Raw genomic sequence first — 9,314 nt, 5'->3', positions numbered from 1 at the left:
AACGGAAAACGGAATAGATCTTGATGATTTTCTTCTTGAATCAATTTCTTCAATTGAAAAAATTTCTTCAGAATCTTCTGAGTATATCGAATAATCCGATAAAGGATCAGCAATATACTCATTAGTAAATTCACTCATATTATATGGGTAAAAAGGCACAGAATAATAAAACTTAATCTTTTCAATCGAAACCATTTTAATTTAACGCGACCATGGCGCGCATTATCTCTATATGCTTCCGCCAAGGAACACAAAGTATTAGACGTCTTTTAGTTTTATCGCTGTGAGATAAAGTGCGTATCCATTTGTTACGTATCCTCGTACCGTATCCCCGTTGCGTATCATTGTATGATACCACCGTTTCGTACCATCGTATCGTATCACCGTTGCGTACATCGTTGCCTGCGTATCCGTATAAAAACGGAGAATACAGTAGTGTTCTGAGAAGTGTGAGTCGATTTGCTCACGATAAGTGTGAAGTCGTCATCCCCACCACTGGGAAAGGGGATCGTGGAACCAGTCAAGCGTATAATTTTTTGCCCGGCGCGCCACGGTGGCTTCCCTTTTACGAGCCGATGACTGAACAAGGTGAACTAATGCAAGGATGAAACTTTTTGTTTTTTGTTTTCTGTTAACGAAACTTTTACGAACATATTCGTGAGATTTTTCTGATTAAAATGATATCAAACACGATATAATTTGGACTCTATTTACTTATGATTTATCAGAAACGATAATGAACGAATATGAATTGTTAACACTTTGTACATGAGTAAATATGATTCAAATTATGTCGCATTTGGTATCATTTTAATCAGAAAAATCTCACCAATATACTAGTAAAAGTTTCGTTAACAACGAATCAAAAATAAAAAAATTTCATCGTTGCATTAGCGTTGTCTCGCCGATACTAGGGAATGTAATCTTTTCTTGATCTCCCCTCGTTCAGCCGTCGATTTGACTCGTCGAAAAAAATCTCTTTCTTCTCACCGACTGGCACAACGGATTCGACGGACAGAGGGGGGAAATGTATATGTATATGTACGACGCTTCGTCGAAGCGATTAAGTGTCAGCGAATGCTTAGAGAGCTGTCGACGTTACAATGGTAGCTGGATCACCTCAAGCCACACGTATTTTTATTATTGGCCGACACGGTACAAACACAATCGGACTGTATGACAAAGAGAACGAACGAGACACATCGAAACCGAGTAAGATAACGCGACCGCAGCGATTACAATGTAACCATTGGCCGATGGAAGCGTTGCAGGCGAGCTCACGAAGTCGAATCGAGCGGAAAGAGATGCTTTCTTTGTTTGTTTTCTACATCGCTTGTCCTTTTCTATGTCGGAACACTACAAAGGCAAGCTGCCGAGGCTCGAGCTTCAAGGAAAAAACAGATTGACGAGGTGCTGACAACTGTCCGTGCTCACCGTGAGTGTGACTCTGCGGAACCGAGGCATTCACATTTATCAGGACATTACTGTAGAATCTGACACGAAAAATAGGCTGTTAGTTTTTCCTGTGACTAGAATGAGTTCAACTCTTGAATTAGCAGCGATATCATACATTTTTATACATTATACCTGATGCAGCGCGTCATGTGCAAGAAAAATTGATAAACAAAATCGACTAATTATAAGGCTCGCCCTGTGCCGCGGACGATTAGTATTTTTCGTGCCACTTTCGAATTGATTTGTAATTAAATGTATTAACCTAACCCACACGGCAACACGGAAATTTAAAATAAAAATAATTCCTACATATTTAACATAATTTAATTACCGTACTCAATGTTTTCTTCGGTTTATTTTTATCCAATAAAATTGTAAGCTTTTAAAAGCAATCCAGGAAATTATATATTTCTCATCTGTTCCTAAAAATGAAAACAAGAATGAACCTCAAGTTATCCAACTTAATCAGAATGACTTACCTTTTCTCGTTACAGCATTTTTTTCCATCTTCATTTTCTCTCTATTCAGAGCCAACTGAAAAATTGAAGATGTTCTATTTTCTTTTTACACTGATCCACGGCTTTTCCCGTTTCGTTCACAATTTATTTTTAATTCTATTGTAGTACTGGCTATTATTGGGGTTCCATAGGATATCCCATTTATGATACCTACATATCTATAAATTTGATAGTTTGTTCTTGAGTCATGCCCATGCTGTAGTGTCAACGCGTACCTTTTGGCAAGAAATGAGCGTGGAGAACACTCCCTATCCAAAAGTTGTTAAAATCAATATTGCAACATCCTTTGATATAATGACAAAAAATCGACAAATGACCGATCGGTTTGTTGGCGAATCTTCGTATCACATTCTCATACGCAATGATACAACGCTTGCCCGTCCCGTCCACAGTGATACGCAACGGTGATACGATACAAGGATACGCAACAAGTGGATACGCACCTATCGATATTGTACATGTATATTACGATAGCAGCGCTGTGTAGCTAGCAAAAGATTCACGAAACTTTTTGCTTCGCTAAGGGATCACCCCTTCCACGAGAGTTTCCGGACCTGTATATACGACCGTTGTTCAGATTAAAATGTAATGAAATCACTCACTGTTCAACGGTTGTGCATAAGTTCGCTGAGCGCAACCAATAGCGCAGCTTAACTCGTCGTCTATTTCACCGGTATTTACAACAATTAATAATTCGGAGACGAAACCTCCATCGCAGTTTCATCATTCTTGATTTTCGTCTTATATTGGTATGTAAAATCAATGTTGCTGAAACCAGTATCTAAACATACATATTTTTAATTAAAGTAATATATGGTATACTATTTATATGTTTTAAACTAATAGAATAAGTACAACCCTAGATTTGAAGATTGAATTGTTTACTTTGTGTATGTTTTTAAGTGTACTGTGTACTAAATACTGCCTTTTTTAAACAACATTTTATTTACGATTACTACAGTGTCTTTTTGAAAATTGTTTATTCTTGGAAAAAGAATATATTATTCTGATCAATTTTGTAACTAATAAATTATCTGTTAAATACAGACTACAAATTCTAATTACAGATTCAACTTCTGACATGGGTTTTATATTACATTGAAAAGTGATTTGTACTATCTTATACCGTATAAATTTTCTATGTATATATATTTGATCAAAATGAAAAATTTGATTTATGACCTTACTGCTGTGATATCTGTTTGTAGGTGTAGTTCACTAGTGCTAATACGTTTTAAAAGTTATAAATAACAATGATTTAATGTAAATAGTACATAAATTATGTTTTCAGGTAATTGCAGCTTTTTTGACAAGACGTTACAGAAATCAGTTAAATCCACATCAGAAAGCTGTTTTCTCTCAGCATAATAATTATTTTCATTAACGTGATTTACATAGTGTAATGTACAATAGATTTACAAATAGAAACAGTACTTCGAATTATTATATTTTTTAGTAATTCAGTACATCGTCGAGTAAACCTGTTGTAAGTGCTTCAATACTATACGTAAGAATAGTTAATCATTTGGAAACCAAAGATTTATTTTATATGTCATAGTATATTATTTTGCATGTAATATAATTTGAAGGAAACTGTGTCTTTCACTGCAGTTTATAATGCTCAGTAGAAAACATACGTTCAGTTAATGACAGTCATACAAATTAGCACAGAATAAACAAACAGCAATTGAAATATGTGCTCTAATCATCCATTTAGAACAATTGTACTAAGCCTCAATGCGCCTTGTAGTGTAATATTTAGATATCATTTATGCGAACACGTTTTTACAAAATTTGATTACTTCTAAAAGCCATTTTACAATTTATTGTTTATCATAATCAATAATCTTGCTTCCTATCAAGAAAGTAAACTTTTTATCGTGCACAATTGTTTTTTAACAATCTGACACCTTCTAAATTTAAAAATATTGTATTTCAATTTTTAATGATGACTTCTTGATAATGATAGACAAAGACTTTTTTGTAAAAGTGTTCGGAATATATTTTGCGAATATTCATTTATAAATTGTACAATAACATATGAATTTAAAAAACAACTATTCTTTTATTATAGTTACCTTAAATAAGTTTTAATTAAACTATCCTCCACTAACTATTTTAATCTAAAGAAGTTACTTAATAGTACTATTGCGCTAATAAATAATAGAAAGTACAATATGTATGATGCGGTAAAGAAACGTTTCATCTTGGTATATTATATTACTGCCACTTATATTCTAATATTGTCATAATCATCATATTACAAGATTTTAATTCATAATAATTTCTCATTTTTACATATGCTTTACTCATATAATAGTTTATTAAGTCCAATTCTTATCTAAGACATATTTCAATTAATTATTCTGAAATTTGTAATTACATGTTATAATAATCATAAGAATCACAATTGTATGATCATTACATTAATTGTACTTCTAAAATTTATTCCTGTATTAATTTTTTATATGATTTAGTGTAATTTTAGGTTGGTCTACATTTTATGTGAATAGATAATAAATATACATCACACATAGAACATGTACACCTATGTATTATAAAATAATCATGTTAGAGGATGTATTCTTATTTATGCATGCTAACTTAGCACTTGTAGTCGTATGTATATTTGTTTCACAGGAATGTAATATTTTTATCATAAGAGATACAGAACTTATGAATTCCGTTTATGTCAAAATTAGAGTTTAAATATACCTTATACTTTATTTTAAAAAGAGGAATAAAATCTAAAACCGAATCATTATGTATGCTATATAATGAATTATACTGGAAGATTTTTTTCCTTTTATTAAAATCATTAGATTTTTTTCATTTTATTAACCGTTTGCTACATGAATTGCATACTTCCTGATGAACAACGTTTCACGAATTCAACAATGGTATATATAAAATTATTGTATTAACATAGCAAACTTTACAACCAGAATACATTGTATTATATTATATTTTGTTATTTTGCCCACAAATAAGTAAATATGAACAGCATATTTTGTACTCATAATTAAAATTGTTACATATATATATGACTAACATGCAATAAAGAATTAATAAAACATTTTAATTTTTTTATTCTATGTTTATCAAAAACGTGTTATTACTACACAGAATAGACATCATGTCATATACCTACATTTGCAATTACTTAACGTGTTAAATATGTATCACATTCCCTTGATTAAATAAGAAATAATTATAGTTTAATATATTGTATATTTTGCATAATGGAAATGATAAACAATTTAGTAATATTATTCTATCAGTACCACCAGAAAGGAAATGGGAGTGCTAACGCCAGGGGTTCAGTCTTCGGTGTTCCCGGGCAAGTACTGCCCCCGTGGTCCACTTTATCATATACAAGAACACATGGTCCACTTTAGCATGAACAAGAACCTATCGTGGTCCATCTTAGCATATATCAGAACCACAAAATTTCGCGTCAGCAAAGCCCTTTACCATTCCGTGTCACAATCTATCGTATCAATTGAAATTGGTTTTGAAAAAAATGAACAAAATTTCATTCATCGTTACCTTATCTGTTTATGTATATACTGAGTTGGATTGTATTATTTATGTACGTATGTATATATTGCATTGTTTGTACATGTATATATAATATTTCAATGTGTTTTGGAACATCAAATGAGTGGATGGAGTAATTTAAAAAATCGAAACGTTAATAATAGTTTTGCGGATGTGTAATAAAGACCAGGTTACTTAAATTGTGATTGTATTGTGTCCCTTTCTAATTGTGGAAATGAATTTGTTTCTCTACAATTCTATTCTCGTCTCCAAGTTATATGTATTTTAATAACATATCTTTTAGATTTTGAAGTTTAAGGTTTTTTGTTTATAAGCAAAGGAAAAATGAAATAAATGAGAAAGGAACAAATATTAAAAATCATCAAACTTATCGGAACTGAAATACGCGACCTTACGAATATGTGCCGTAACATCCACAAAGTCGACCACGACGCACCTCTTGGTTTGTAACGTAACATTTTTAATTATATTGCACTTCAAAATCCTTTTTTCATTTTTCTCAGAAATAAGGGCCTATAGAAAAGAAATCTAATAGGGTTAATCTCTGACAATGTTTTCTTGTGAGCTTTGTCGAACGTAACGCCACTCCGGCTCCGCACATTCGGTATTTGTTTACGAATATTCGATATTCGCGATAAAACACGCATAGTTACAATATTCGTGCTTTCATATTATATCCGTGAATATTCATATAACTTAACGAATAATAATTGTCAACGAATATTTGTAAACCAATACCAAATGTGTGGAGTCGGCGCGGCGTAAAAAAAGTTAACGCAAGTGAAAGTAGGGAGGTCCGAGGGTCAGGGTGAACAAAAAAAGATATGCTGAAACAATAGTAAAGTGCGCGACAATAAAAATTTTTACTCATACTGGGAATGGTATTTCATAGGTACATGCATATCTATGTAATTTCATGTATGTATTTCGAAATAAATTGTACAAATATTATACACATATGTATTCTGGATACTTTAGATGCAATTTCAAAACGTAGAATATGACACAATACAATACAAATTTGCTGTTTGAAATTATGTTTACTTATCATTCATTGACATACATGTTGGAATTAATTTTATTTTTTACAACAGTACCTGCTTGCACTTGTGGCGGCACTACCTCCTACATTCGCCACCAGAGGTCTACCGAGTTGACACCATTCCCGCAACTACCTGAAGCCTTCCTCGTTTATATATATACGTCTTTAACCGACCATCGTATATCCCTGCGTCTAAGGCAGGGTCTACTAGGTAGCCTTACTGACGAGTCCATTAGCAGGCCCAAGACGAAACGCTCCCTCTCTCCTTTCCTTTTCACATTTTCCAATCAACAGATTGCCGCGACATCCGATTACGAGCGGGCCAGCGAGGCAGGCTAATTTTTCCAGTTAAGAAGGCATACCCACAAAGAGGAAGAAAGAGAAAGGGTGAGAAAATGAGAGAGCGCAAGCGGTTGTACTGTTGTAAAAAATAAAATTAATTCCAACATGTATGTCAATGAATAGTAGTTATATTAGGCCGATTCTGGATAAAAGTTCCAACGAAAATATCGTTGATAACGGTATTGTACTCGTACATATCGCAGACCTAACTGACTCCAACGGAAAGTTCTCACGCTATTGCACGCGTACATAAGTCAGACCTGATCTTGATACAATTTTTGGAATTATTATGCTATTGCACTCGTACCTATACCAGTTCAAACCAACGGAAAGTTCTCACGCTATTGCACGCGTACATAAGCCAGACCTGATCTTGATACAATTTTTTGAATTATTATGCTATTGCACTCGTACCTATAGCAGTCCTAGCTAACGGAAAGTTCTTCAAATTATTATGCAAGACCTGACCTTGATAAAATTGTTGGAATTATTATGCTATTGCACTCGTACCTATAGCAATCCAAACCCCCACCCCCCGATTCCAACGGATTCGCATTCTTGGAATTATTATACAATAACATACGACAGTCCTTCACGGAATTTTAGTTTTAATAAAATTATATTATTACTCTACTGCACTGGTACATAAGTGAGACCTGACCTTTGATAAATTTTCGTAAGCGATGACGGTGGTGTGGAGAGATTTTGTCCCGACACGCATCATCTCAAGTTACAGCGGCGGCAGCGGCGGGGCGCGATAACAGACCGCGTAACGATGATAAAACGACGATGATGACATAGTAGGAGGAATGGCGGTATAATATAATATAATATAATATACAATAGGTACATATGCTGTTCAGTTTTTTTTTATTAATACGCTTCGTACAAGATTGTGTTTTAACACAAAGCCAATAGTTCACAATCGATCAAACTGTTCTTTTCAAAATATTCATCGGACATCGTTATCGCATTTACAGGATCGTTCGTACGCGCTTCTTTCACAATTTCAACGAATTTTGCGAACTTATATTTAATCATAATAATGTTCTCCGACAACCATCAATACATATGGTCCATACAATACTCGAAATCGTATAAACATACTGACTTGTAGCGTTAACGTGTCACCGATTTTTACGATTTCGTTTAGCGTATGATGAGGTCAGCAACAATCGTTGAATGTCCACTTTCGTTCGTAACAGCTCTTTCCACGTTGACATGGGAAAAGGTATCTCGTTCCCTCGATTATGGCCTATAGCCAGCTCAACGCGGCAATCCCCGACAATGTTTACACCAATATCGAGATACTTGAAATAGTTACTGGTCAATGAAAATTTTCATTTCTATCTATATCCTTATTCGAAGATTTATTCGAAGGCTTGAAACAATTTCGCCGAGTATCTTTTATTTGAAGCTGGGTCTCCAAGCGTCCGAACGTGAAGCAAACAAGGAAGTGTTCCCTGTCTGCTAACTACATACATACAATGTAAGCATTTGGAAAGATCCGTGTCAAACAATACGGAGTTAAACCGAAATGTTAACAACGCCTTGGAATATGAGCTCCTTATTATGATATCCTTAACCAAAGCCTTAAATTTTTAATTTTAAAAATAAACGGATTGCTCAACTCGAATAAGTTAATTGTTTATGTAATAAAATAGTTTATAGCCTAAAACCATTCCCGAAAATTGCACTACACCATAAAACCAACCACATCGAAATTCATTCAGTAGTTCTTGAATTATAAGCTTTTCCCCCTAAAGCTCGGCTGGGCTCGGGCCGTTTCGATTACCCATATACAGGGTGTAAGAAAAATATTGCAGATCCTTGAAATGAGTCACTCGTGAGATGATTTGGAACAAATTATCCGGTTGCAAAAATGTTATTAGAGGATTCGTTAACGAGATATTAACAAAAACCCCGACCAATAAGAACGCGAGTCTGCCGATCAAGTCCCGCGGTAACGTTGGCTAGCAATCGCAACGTCTAACCAACGTTACCGCGGGAACTCGGCCAGCAGACTCACGCCCTGATTAGTTTTTCGTTAATATCCCGTTAACAAATCCTCTGATATCATTTTTGCTAAGGAAAAAATAGTTTTAAAAACTTCTTGATGTGCGTTCCTTTTAAAAAGTAAACGGATTTATAGATAATTTATATTTGTTCGTCATACCTAAATGCATTCGCAGGTAACATTTGGTTGTAAATATTTTGCTACATGCATACTTTTATTTAATAAAATAATGAAAACACAATTTTGTATCGCCTGATAAACTCTGTCCCAACGAAACTGCAGACCTGCAGGGATACCGTGTTATTGTTATTTGTACCAACTAAGGATGGAACAAAACAGAACCATTTGACTTTTGCAAAAGTATACTATGGCATTGCAG

This window comes from Dufourea novaeangliae, unplaced genomic scaffold, assembly GCF_001272555.1.
Source record: "Dufourea novaeangliae isolate 0120121106 unplaced genomic scaffold, ASM127255v1 scaffold286, whole genome shotgun sequence".
Classification (NCBI taxonomy): domain Eukaryota; kingdom Metazoa; phylum Arthropoda; class Insecta; order Hymenoptera; family Halictidae; genus Dufourea; species Dufourea novaeangliae.
The sequence above is the reverse complement of the archived record's forward strand: the minus strand, read 5'-3'. Positions refer to the sequence as shown.